This window comes from Pectinophora gossypiella, chromosome 10 (assembly GCF_024362695.1).
Source record: "Pectinophora gossypiella chromosome 10, ilPecGoss1.1, whole genome shotgun sequence".
NCBI classification, from domain to species: Eukaryota; Metazoa; Arthropoda; class Insecta; order Lepidoptera; family Gelechiidae; genus Pectinophora; species Pectinophora gossypiella.
The window spans coordinates 15,854,374-15,866,748 of record NC_065413.1 but is presented as its reverse complement, the minus strand read 5'-3'; the positions used below and the strand labels follow the sequence as shown (position 1 = coordinate 15,866,748).

Sequence of the window (12,375 nt, the reverse complement as noted above, 5' to 3'; positions counted from 1 at the left end):
CGATACGAGCGTGTAGTGGTAAGTGAAATTCCGCAGTCTCTGCCTACTCCAATGGGAAAAAGGCGTGATGTTATTGTTCACTGTTGGATAATACACGACTACAATTTAGGAAGGAAAAAAAATACAAAAAAAAAAAATATTTTTTATCATGGTTAATGATAACTTCCCCTTAACAGCACCGCCATTTTGAATTTCGGGTGCATTAGGGCTTGCCGATCAAAAAATGTCTATCGATAATCTATCCCGACCGAGAGTCGATCGATAGCAAGACTATTGATAACTCGGAAAGTGGGAACATTTTCGATTTTATTACCTAAGTGCAATACAATCGATAGTATCGTTGCGGATTAATAACAAACTATCGATAATTTTGCCCTCAGTCAGTAGTATTGCTACACTCCGATAGTATGGTTATTTTGAGTGGGCTGATTGTCTAAACTGAATTTCAATAACTCAAAAGTCCATGGATTTAGATTTTTTGAAAAGCTATTTTTTTATTTCTACCAATCAAAATCGTAGTTGAAAATGATTATGATCGATAATCGATACTGAACTATCGATAGTTTGAAACACTAGCGTGCCTTTTTCTATTCGCGAGCCCTGGCATCCTGGTACAGGGTATAAATCCCATTAACTGTCCCAATGCAATTTGCAATTCCGTGCTTCGGAAGGCACGGTTGGTCCCGGTGACTACTTACTCATGTAAGAAAGTAGTTATTACATGAGTCATGTCAGGGGCCTCTGGCGGCTCAATAGTTACCCTGACACCAGGGTTGATGAGGTTGGTAATCCACCTCACAACCCACACGATAGAAAGATTTAAAAAAATACTGTTATGTGTTTTTAATTCCTTGTACGCAATAAAGTATTATTGTATTGTACGAAAGTACTTATTTTAAGATTACTTTTACCATGTCATAGTAAAAGTAAAGTTATGTTAGGTAGGTACTTTACTTGAGAAATTGATTTTGTCTTTACTATGTTGTAAACGTAACATTAATGTCTCGTTAATAAGATACACAATCACTTGCAGCTGCTCGTATCCCTAATGGGGTGGGCAGAGCCATAAGTAATCAGAACATACTAACATAATATCACGCCCGTATCACTAAGGGGTAGGCAGTCACAACGGTACTTGAGAAATTTATTTTGCTTTTACTATGTTGTAAATCCCCAAGGAATTCTAAGAAGCCTCTGACGTTGCCGGTCGCCTCAGGGAGGCACCCCGTCTGGCCAAGGTGCCGGACCCGGTAGTTGGCGGCTCCTTCACACTCCAGTAGCACATGGGCCGCTGTCTCGTCCATGCAGGTTCTGCACAGGGGCTTGTCGGTGACACCTAGTGTAAACAGATGTTTGTTGATATCACCGTGACCACACAGCTACACCTGCTACCTGCAGCTGTTACCTGTATTAGTGGAGACCTCTTCACATTTAGAATTCTTTTGGAGAGACAACTATTGATGTTGGGTAGTGCCAACTTAGCCTGCCTGCATTTATTTACGGTGGTTCATAGTCTGGTGTGTTTGTTCATTCCCAAATACCCTAATACCGAACTAGCTTTATTTGCGGATGATACAGCCATCTATTCTTCGTGCCGTGGTCGAGTTATGATGACCGGAATTCTCCAACGCGCCAATGCCTTGGGCAAGTAGTTTCGCAAATGGAGAATCAAGGTAAACCCGGAGAAAAGTGCAGCGGTGTACTTTTCAAAGGGCTATTATAATACGTCACGGTCACGCTGTCAACTTAAGTCATCAAGATGTCTGGCAAGCCGATCCCTTGGGAGGAGCAAGTCAAATATCTCGGCGTAGTCTTAGATAGACGTCTTACTTTCAAGGCCCATATCAAACGTGTGCGCGATCGCGCCACGTTTGTAATGGGCCGTGTTCATTGTCTCCTTAACAAGCGTAGTAAATTATCCCTTTGGAATCTACACGACTTGCATCCGTCCGATCATGACCTATGCAGGGGTAGTTTTCGCTCACGCGAGTCTCTCTCAAATCCACCGTCTACAGGAAATACAAAATCGTTCGTGGTTCCATCGCAATGAAAATCTGCACATTGACCTAAGTCTGCCAACCATTGCCCAATGGCTCAAATTAGTTTTTTTGATTCTGCTCCGCACCAACCAAATCCCCTGGTAGTTGCGGCTTCCGAATACATCCCGCTTAGGAACGGTACTGAATAGCATCGGCGTCCGAAGTATGTAATACGATCCCGACGACCCGATTACTCTAGCCATAGAATCAGCCAATCAGCTCGCGACAACAAACATTTCAGGACCCCGATACCGACACCGCCGGCGTGGTCGACGACTTCCCTCAATCAGCGCTTATCGCTATCGACTTACTAGGGTCGTTTAATTCTTTCAAATATTTTTCCTCTCAGACGACGCCCTGAGCCGAGGTTCGCGCCCAACTGGGCACCCTCAGGCCTGTTGTCTTAAACGTTGTACCGGGTGAGAGCCTTCAGCGCTCCCCATTTGTCCGGCCAAGTAGTTAATGTCATTTGCGGCAAAACTTCGATAAGTCACGTCAAAAAAAGGTGTGTTTGTTGGCTGCTCTCGTTCGTAGCAGCGAGCGGACCTGTCCGAATGAGATCGGCAATATCGGTTCCGGACCGATGGCTGTTACCTCCCGTTCCCCTTCTGGCCAACTCGTCCGCCGCGTCGTTACCTCTTGAATCACTGTGTCCTTTGATCCATTGTAAAGTGAGGTGTTAGTATTTGCACACCTTAGTCAGTGATTGGTGGTAACTGTGTATGAGTAGTAGTAGTTGTTTAGGGCCTGCAAAACTCTGAAAGTATTCTAATGAAACTGTCCCGTACCTAGCTAGCCATGAACGCATTCGCCGCTAGCGTGATGCCCATTTGACCTGGATGACGGTGTTAAGGGAGCCTGATATTACGTAATCATAAAATAAAGCATACTACACAAGGAGACGAGATGCATTGTAAAGTACATTTCTTTATCAACTATTAATGTAGGTAATCGACTACATTTTTGGACAAAACTTGTACAACAAAGTGACTCTGCCCATCTCAGTAGCGCAGTAAGTGTGATATTAGATATGTGTAATTACTTGTAGCTCTGTCTGGTCCATTAGGGATAAAGCCGTGATTTATGTATGTTCACATCTTGTTCTATCCTATTGGTTGTGAGGTGGATAACCAACCTCGTCAATCCTGGTGCGAGGGTTATTATTGAGCCGCCAAATGCCCCTGACATGGCTCATGTAACGACTACTTATTACATCAGTAAGCAGTAACCGGGACCAATGCCCATTGTTTTTTTAACTATTGTGTCTGGAAATCTTGGCCTCACAAGGATGAAACAAAACAATTTAAAAAATATTGATTAATATGGCCATCACTGGCACGTTTACCCTTTACTAGGGCAGGCATAAATAAAAGAGGTGGTAGCTGTTCACTCAAAAGTTAAATACCTTGAACAGCTGATTGCTACGTAGTGTTGTGCAAATTTGAATTTATTACATGAAGACCTGGAATTCAATTGCTCATAACTAATGCAAATATGAATTTAGGCGGCCAATACTCTCGCATGTGATTTGTAGATAGTGACAGAGTAGGCACACTTCGGGTTGATACCCCCGTTCCGTTACACCCTGTATTTTGTGTGTATATTACAGGATATCACTTGATTGTCTAGGTGATATCACCCTGATACCGACCCCGCCGGCATGGTCGACGATTTTCCTCAATAGCGCTTATCGCTATCGACCCACTAGGGTCGATTCATTCTTTCAAATATTTTTCCTATCAAACGACGCCCTGAACCGAGGTTCGCGCCTAACTGGGCACTGGGCCTGTTGTCTTAAACGTTGTACCGGGTGGGAGCGCCGGCCCCCCATTTTGTCCGGCCAAGTAGTTAATGCCATCTGCGGAAAATCTACAATAAGGCACGTCAAAAAAAACAAGTTTCGCGCCAGCGTTTACCTAAAACTGTATTGTTATCACATTTATCGACCTAATTACGCTCAGTCTACGTTTATACGTGTTACTTTTGATTTATATCAATAAATATATCGCGAAATCAGTCAGTGTTTCTATTAACATTCATCATCAAGTTCAATCTCCACAGTCCACCTCTTCGCTCAAGAACTAAGTACTTGGTCTTTGTCTTCGGTATTGACTTCCAAGAGATAGTTTCATAATATTTATGAGATTATGATCACTATTCATCATCATCATCATCAGCCCATTAACGTCCCCACTGCTGGGGCACGGCCCTTCCCTGTGGATGGATAGGGAGATCGGGTATAAACCATCACGCGGGCCCAGTGCGGATTGATGGTTATTAACGACTGCCAATGCAGCCGGGACCAACGGCTTAACGTGCCTTCACAGAGGAGCTCGAGATAAAAACTTTTTTTTTGGTCACCCATCCTATGACCGGCCTTTGCGAAAGTTGCTTAACTTCAACAATCGCAGACCGAGCGCGTTTACCGCTGCGCCACCGAGCTCCTCAATATTATATTATTATAATGATCACTATTATAGAATTGATAATAATTTCAAAAACTAAAAAAATCCACAAACTTTGCGACGGAAAATTAAGTCGAAATCATGATCTGAATCAGCAAAGCCACGTTGACATTAAACTTGATCAAAATAATGTTGTAATTTAAGTAAGTAACTTAAGCTTCTTTTACGTCATAACATCAATTAAAAACACTATTTGGATAGTTATTTTTTTTATTTATAACTCTACCAGGTCATAACGTTGCATTTAAGTTTATTTTTAGAAAACAAGTGTATGTTATTGTTTGCCTCTTTCCTCTTTAGGATAATATAATGTTGTCTTTGCACTTTTGATAACAGAGGGTTAATAAGGCCACATCGAAGTAATTAATCTAAAAAAGCAATATTGCTATTGACCCAGTTGTTTATTTTGGATTAACGCACAGTTTTTACTTATTTGGATCAACCCAGAGACCTAGCCAAACCGAAAAGTTATGTTCGATTCTGCTCCGCATGACCCAAATCCCCTGGTATTTGTGGCTTCCGAATACATCCCTCCCGTTCAAGGACGGTACTGAAAAGTATAGGCGTCTGGAGATCGATTCCTCTAGAGGCGGCCAATCAGCTCGTGACACCAAACACTTCAGAACCCCGATGCCGACCCCGCCGGCGTGGACTTCGATTTCCCTCATTCAGCGCCGGTCCATTCGAGTCAATTAATTCTTTCAAATAAATCGTCTTAGATGTCGCTCTGAGCCGCCCAAATGGGCACCCTCAGGTCTGTTGTCTTAAATTTTGTACCGGGTGTGAGCCCATAGCAGTTTGCGGTAAATCTACAAGAAGACATGTCTTAGAAACTGTCGCTTTTCGTAATCGTTTGCAACATGGCTAACTCACTGCTTCTATACACTAGTGTAGGAATTCACAGCGGGTGCACTGACTTCTCAATGGCGTTAGTCAGAGATTCAATGTAATTGGGCCTTATGAGGGCTAAATTCCGTAGTATCTGCTTACTCCGGGGGCCGGGGTGGGGGGAGGGATCCATGAAAAAATCACGAAATATCATAAGGGGGGAGGTGGGGTGTAGTGATATATCACGAGTATTTATTTTTTTCGGCAAACGCGCGATACTGAAACGAAAAGCGGCATTTCGTGCAATTATTTTGGTCGGTACATTGTTTTAAGTTTACGCGGTTATTATCATAATTAAAACACATAATAACGGGTTCGGGATTATGGATCTACCTACTCCACTCCAATCTCATCAGTCATCCCGTGATCATGGCACTTGCAACAGTGTCGAAATATCGGGAGTCTCATATCCCCATTTAAACGCGGTAAGAACCCGTTATTATGTGTTTTAATTATTTTGGTCGGTACTAAAAAATACACGTGATATAGGGAGTCTTGAACCTCACCATGTATCACCGGGGGGGGGGGGGGGAAGGGGGGGGGTTAAAATCCCAAAAAAAAAACATCACATGATTAATGGACAGCCTCCCGGTGGGAAGGCGTGACTTTATGTATGTATCTTTACGGGGGTTAAATGACAAATGTTACACGTTGTTCGAGGTTCAAGCGGTTATTATCATAATTAAAACACCATAATGGTGCTAATTCGCCAGACGCCATAAAATTTTATTTTGTCATTTTCTTATCCGTTGAAAGAGAAAGGGACGGGTATTCGACAGGCATAAAATTTATGGAATACACGTCAATTTTAAGCAGAAATCTAAAACAACCGTCTAAAATTTTTACATCAGCCAATAACCCTACAGAGTTAAGAAGACAGCTCGTCAAACGGATTGCATACCAGCGAGATGCCTATTTTATTCGCCCGGGTTATTCATTCGTTTTAAAATTAACTTGTTGACAATCATCCGTCCCTACCCTTTTCGGCGGATAAGAAAATGACGGGTATAACTTAATATAAAATTAGGAGGTGTCTGCGGGAATCGGGGCCAATACCGGGTTCTTACCGTATTAAAATCAGGGATATGAGACTTCCGTGATCACGGCGCTAGCACCAGTTTGAAATACCGTGGATTTCATATCCCGGATATTAACGCGGTAAGAACCCGGTATTATGTCTTAACTATGTTACGTTTGACATATTTTTACACGCGAGCTCGAATTTTATCATACAGCAACCAATTACGACTCCTTATCAGTAGATCTCTAATAATAAGTAAATACAAAACTAAATTACTTGTAGTCAAAACGACCAATTAGATAAATACCTATGAGTTTTGATTGGTTTTTGATTTGTATTATTACAGAGAGATGTGGTGTAAAGACAATATAGTGGATTAAGATTGAGAATGGAATGTTAAGTTGGTTTAGACACGTAGAGCGGATGAAGGATAATAGGATTACAAAACCGGTATATAAACCTAAGGTTGGTGGTAGGGCTGGCAGAGGAAGACCTAGAAGGACGTACATTGACCTACTACTTTGAACAGGCGTGCATATATAAAACTATTGAAGATTGTGGAGGAAGCAAGAGACGTCACGATCGAAATAAATGGAATTCCAGAGTCACTGCTTACCCTGGTGCGAAATAGGGGTGTGTTTATGTATGTATGAACCTATTATTATATTGAATGATCAAGTTTTATAGTGTCACTAATGAGTCCCGGCTTTCTGGACAGCTGAATTCGACTTTATGAATTGATATCACGTAGTTTCCAGGATTACAATCAATTGATCAATAATTCAACGCGTAATAAGGCCTTTGTTGACTACGCTAAGGCGTTTGACAGTGTTTCACATACCGCGATATTTTTCACCATTCTCAATCAATACATTGACCCAACTTATGTGTAACTCTTCAACATTATGAGCACGGCCACAATAAAGATACAGGACACGGGGTCTCCTTCGATGTCGATAGAGAAGTACAACAAGGCGACCAGTTAAGTACGACCCCGGCGACCCGATTCCTCTAGTCATAGAGGCAGCCAATCAGCTCGCGACATCAGCACTTATCGCTATCGACCCACTAGAGTCGATTAATTCTTTCAAATATTTTTTCCTCTCAGACGACGCCTTGAGCCGAGGTTCGCGCCCAACTGGGCACCCTCAGGCCTGTTGTCTTAAACGTTCCGGTTGAGAGCCTTCAGCGCTCCCCATTTGTCCGGCCAAGTAGTTAATGCCACCTGCGGCAAATCACACCAAAAAACAAAACCACCTGTTATCCCTTAAACTATTTACGCTCCATCTTAGGCCTCGTCAATGCCTTCGGGCAAGTCTGGGGCCAAGAGCAAACCAAAGGCAAAAAAAAACTTTGGAAGATTTTTCCGAAAACTGCAACCAGACTGGATGTCCAAGGGCATAGAAGTGGAAGCAAGAAACTCACTAACCTAGGATTTGCAGACGACATCGTCCTGTTCTCCACTTCAGCCAAAAAGCTCGAGATTATGCTGGACGAGCTAAATGAGGCGAGCCTTGAGGTGGGACTTGAGATGAATCGATCAAAAACACAAAAATTATGACCAATAGCACCAATTTAAAAATAGAGTTGTATGGGCAAATATTGCACTATGTTGTCGAGAATACTTGGGTCAGATAACGTTCTTCCAGTGGGTTAGCGTTGGGCTCATGATCCGGAGGTCCTGGGTTCGATTCCCGGTGGGGACATATCACAAAAAATACTTTGTGGTCCCTAGTTTGGTTAGGACATTACAGGCTGATCATTTGATTGTCCGAAAGTAAGAAGATCCGTGCTTCGGCGGGCATTTTAAGGCGTTGGTCCCGGTTACTACTTACTGATGTTAGTAAGTTTAGATAATATAGATGTTTTTTTTTATAAATAGTAGATTAAATTAAGGTTTTGTCTTCGGCTAACTTTCAAAGCATATTAACTTATTAAACTGACAATGTTAAACAACATTGTCAAAGACTTACGAGTACTAAAAACTTATAAACCAGCCTTGAATCCTTAATTCACCATAAATGATTCACCATTAACGTAGAACAGTGTTATAGTATATATAAGTTTACTTTTATTATATAACTTGTATGTAAATAAGTTAGACTAAGTATAAAAAAAATGTAAACTTATTAATTTTGAGACCCGTTTACAGACGTCATGAACTTTTAAATAATAAATGGCGGAGGCAGTAACGGACTTATTGAGATTGGGTTCCGTATCTACTTAATCGGATTTTTATCCTTAACTGAGATGAGCTTCACAGAAAATATTAAAGATTAAAAATACTAATTTCTTTCTTTTATTATGTGGCTTGTTATTTATTTACTTGCGTACATAGGCAAAATTCTTGTCACTAGAACTTAAAATGTCAGATAACTTGAGAATCGTGTATGATCGAAACATGTATTCGAAGTCAAATTCGTAAATTATTTAACAGTTGTAACTTATTGACTTAACCCAACACAACAGTTCACCAGAAAAATACATAATATACAAATCCCAAAGTCTCTTCTTCTATCGTGTCGACTGGATGAGGTGGATTACCAACCCCATCAACCTTGGTGTCAGGGTTATTACTGAGCCGCCATAGGCCCCTGACATGAGTCATGTAACGACTACTAACATACATCAGTAAGTAATAATCGGGACCAACGTGCCGATGCCGCCGGGCTTAACGTGCCCTCCGAAGCACACACAATCCCAAAGTAAGAACAGTTAATTCTATATTACATAGCATGTGACATACAAGGTGACCGCTTGGAAGTCGGGCAGGCCACAAACAAATATATTTTCTCCTTTTCGCGATCCTGTTAAGTGTGTGGAGCATATTTAGAGTCAAGCCTTTTGCCAACTGGTCTGCCACGGCTCTGACCGTCCACTCTACCTGCTCACAAAATAATGAGCTTCCATAATATACCAGACAGACAAAGAGAGGTTGGAAGCATTTGATATGTGATGTTTTCGAAGGACGGAAGGTAAGCTGAACTGAAATGGTGTCAAATAAAAAAGCGCTGGAAAGAGTTGAAGAAAATAAAATCGTAATAGATACTTTAAAGAACCGGAGAGAGACAAATATGATTGGCTACCTGATACGACTCGATTCTTTTATAAAGAACATCATAGAAGGAAAAATTGGGGGAAAGAGAGGAAGGGGTAGACCTAGGAGAACATTTATGAAAGAAAAAAAGAGAAGGGGCAGGTCGTGTCGTACCAGGAGGTAAAGGATTTGGCGCAGACAAGAGAGGAATGGCGATAAATGCACCCAAAATAGCGCAGCCTTTAAATAATGTGAGGTATATATATATACATACATACATAAACTCACGCCTATTTCCCACCGGGGTAAGCAGAGACTATAGAATTCCATTTGCTTCGATCCTGACACACTTCTCTTGCTTCCTCCACATTCATCAATCGCTTCATAAACGCACGCCGGTTCAGAGTAGATCGTATTAAACCTTTTCTAAGGACATCTTCAATTTAGTATTTGGTTGGTTTGGTTTCGTTGAGAGGTATATAATATACCAATATTCCCCAGCACTGGACAGAGAATTAATGTACACTTAGTGAAAGATCGTAACTGCATGCATATCCATTCAGTAATTCTCAAAATTAGCCCGAATAAGTCGAAGGTCAGTTGTACAACTTCTTTTTTCCTATAGGCCATACATACGTGCATAAACTCACGCCAAAATCCCTAATGTGATGACAGAAACACAAGAAAGTAAATAAAACTTGCAGCCACCGTTCAATATTGAACCTTACGGGTGACAAGGAATCAACCTACAGCCCATATCTATTGTTCATCATGTTAGAAAAGACACTTCTCTCTGTCGGATTTTAGGACATACCCGGCAGTATTCTAGGATAGCTATTGTTTCGGATGTGTAACTGAACATGCCGTTCACAAGTTGTTTATTAAACGAATGTGTTTTTTATGTTGACATCTGTCAACTTTGACTTTTGTATTGCCGCCTAGAGATAGCGCAATAAAGGCTTATAGTGAATATTATTATTTTCATTTACTAAAAATAACAGCTATTATACTAATGAATAGTAAACAAATTCCCAATACGGACCCCTAATGAATTGCAAGGCGTTTAGCCGAGTTTGTTTATAAAGCATATCGTGTCGCGCCTCCTGTCAGTTGTATCCAACAAGCGCGCGCGCAAGTCAGACCTTACTGGCTGAATTCGGTGGTGTTGTGATTTAAAAAAATTGTGATTTTGTTTTTTTTTTTTTCAAGTTTTTCGAATAAGGTGTTATTAGGTAAGTGCGACTGTGTTAACTTTATTCATTATTGTTAAATAAATCTAGTTAAATTCATATTTTTACTATTAATTTATTATTATTGGTAAGTAAATAAAACAAATTTTCTTAATTTTACTTAAAATATACAATATTTTATGCATTGTGTCTACCCAGGTACTAATTTTAAAATATTTATTTCATAAATAAAATATTATCTGTTTTTAGTATTCAATAATAATAAACTTGGTAAAATAATAAATTTAAACATTTTTAATAAAATTTACGACATTTTAATTAAAGTAAATAAAACACAATTATAATAAAGTAAGTATAACAAAAACACGCACAAACTTTATTGAAATACACGCACGACGGTTGTATCTATATTAATATACTCGGTTGAAAAATAAATGTTTATCTTTTTATTGAAACAAATAAAAAGTAGCACACTTTAGTAATAACAACAAAACATAAATTATCAAAAGCGGTTATTAATAACTCTCTTCGAAATGATAAAACAATAATAAATAATAATATTAACAATTAATAATCATTATTGCAACAAAAATATAATGGATAATTGATACAATAACTGTTTCATCCATATTATTACTATTTATTAAAACGAACATTATCGTGACAAATAAATATATTTGCCAGTACTGATAAATCTTATTTCTATTTATTTTTATCAAATTAGGTTCCTCTAATTGGGTTCCTTAAATTGAACATTGGTACTGAATAATAACATTGCATTCGACACGTGACAATGCCGGCGTGTTCGATATTTTTCGCCTTTCGATCGATCTCTGGGTTGCTTCACTCCGACATAACCTTCTCAGAGCCGAGATTCTCCCCTGAGTCCAGATTAGCTTCCAACTAGGGGTTGAACTTAAAAAGCATTACTTACTGTGATACTTCTCAGCGCTTCTTATTTGTCAGACCAAGTTGTGAGTTTTACTATTACTTTTTTAGGGGTTTTACTACTACTGCAATAGTATGTGAATGAATAATTAAAATACGTAATAGGTACTATAATTGAATTTACGGAGTGTGTCTCTCTAAGAGCTTTCTAAAGTTCTATCTATCTACGAGTATCTACTCAACCTGTATCCACAGCTATAGGCCTCCGAGAGGACTGAGAAGTCATACCACCCTTTCCAGTCCTGTGCAAGTCTCATCCGTTGCTTTAAAAGTAGCATGGAGAATGCTACACCGATAAGAGCGTGGCTATTAAAGGGCATTGAACATTTCACTATGGAGGCTGGCATAGCCTGGTGGCGCCACCTAGCGGATTTTTTAAAACTGCGGCGCACGATGAAACCTGTGCATATCGATAGGGGGCACTTTTTTGAACAAAAAAGCTTTAATGAACCTATGCTCTAAAGCGTCACGTTTTCAAGATATTTAGCTTGAAAGTTCCGAAAAGTGTTGTATGAACAAATCGATTTTACTTTTATATGCAATTGGAATATAGTGACTAAGTGATTATGCATGGAATATTAGTGTTTAATATACCACATATTTACTTTATTGAAAAATAAATAAATAGAAAATAGGTAAAATAAATATCTATAACTTACTTTTATGTGTAACATAAAAGAAATCCAGAAACACGTCGTGAGATGTACAGCTCATGACTTATTCTCGTGGTAATCACGCTCAAAGTTATTTGCTATGATTGTCTAACAATTTCACACTTTTTGAGTTT

General features: G+C 39.7%; 1 protein-coding gene across 1 annotated transcript in view; it reads left to right on the top strand.

Moving 5' to 3' along the window:
• Positions 1 to 10,556: 10,556 nt before the first annotated feature.
• The window catches only part of LOC126369945 (scavenger receptor class B member 1-like), a 66,801-nt gene continuing 64,982 nt past the window's right edge, over positions 10,557 to 12,375 (top strand). Inside the window, exon 1 of the mRNA XM_050014546.1 lies at positions 10,557 to 10,682. The gene's annotated coding sequence lies outside the window, so the exon portion shown is untranslated. The remainder of the gene's footprint in view (positions 10,683 to 12,375) is intronic.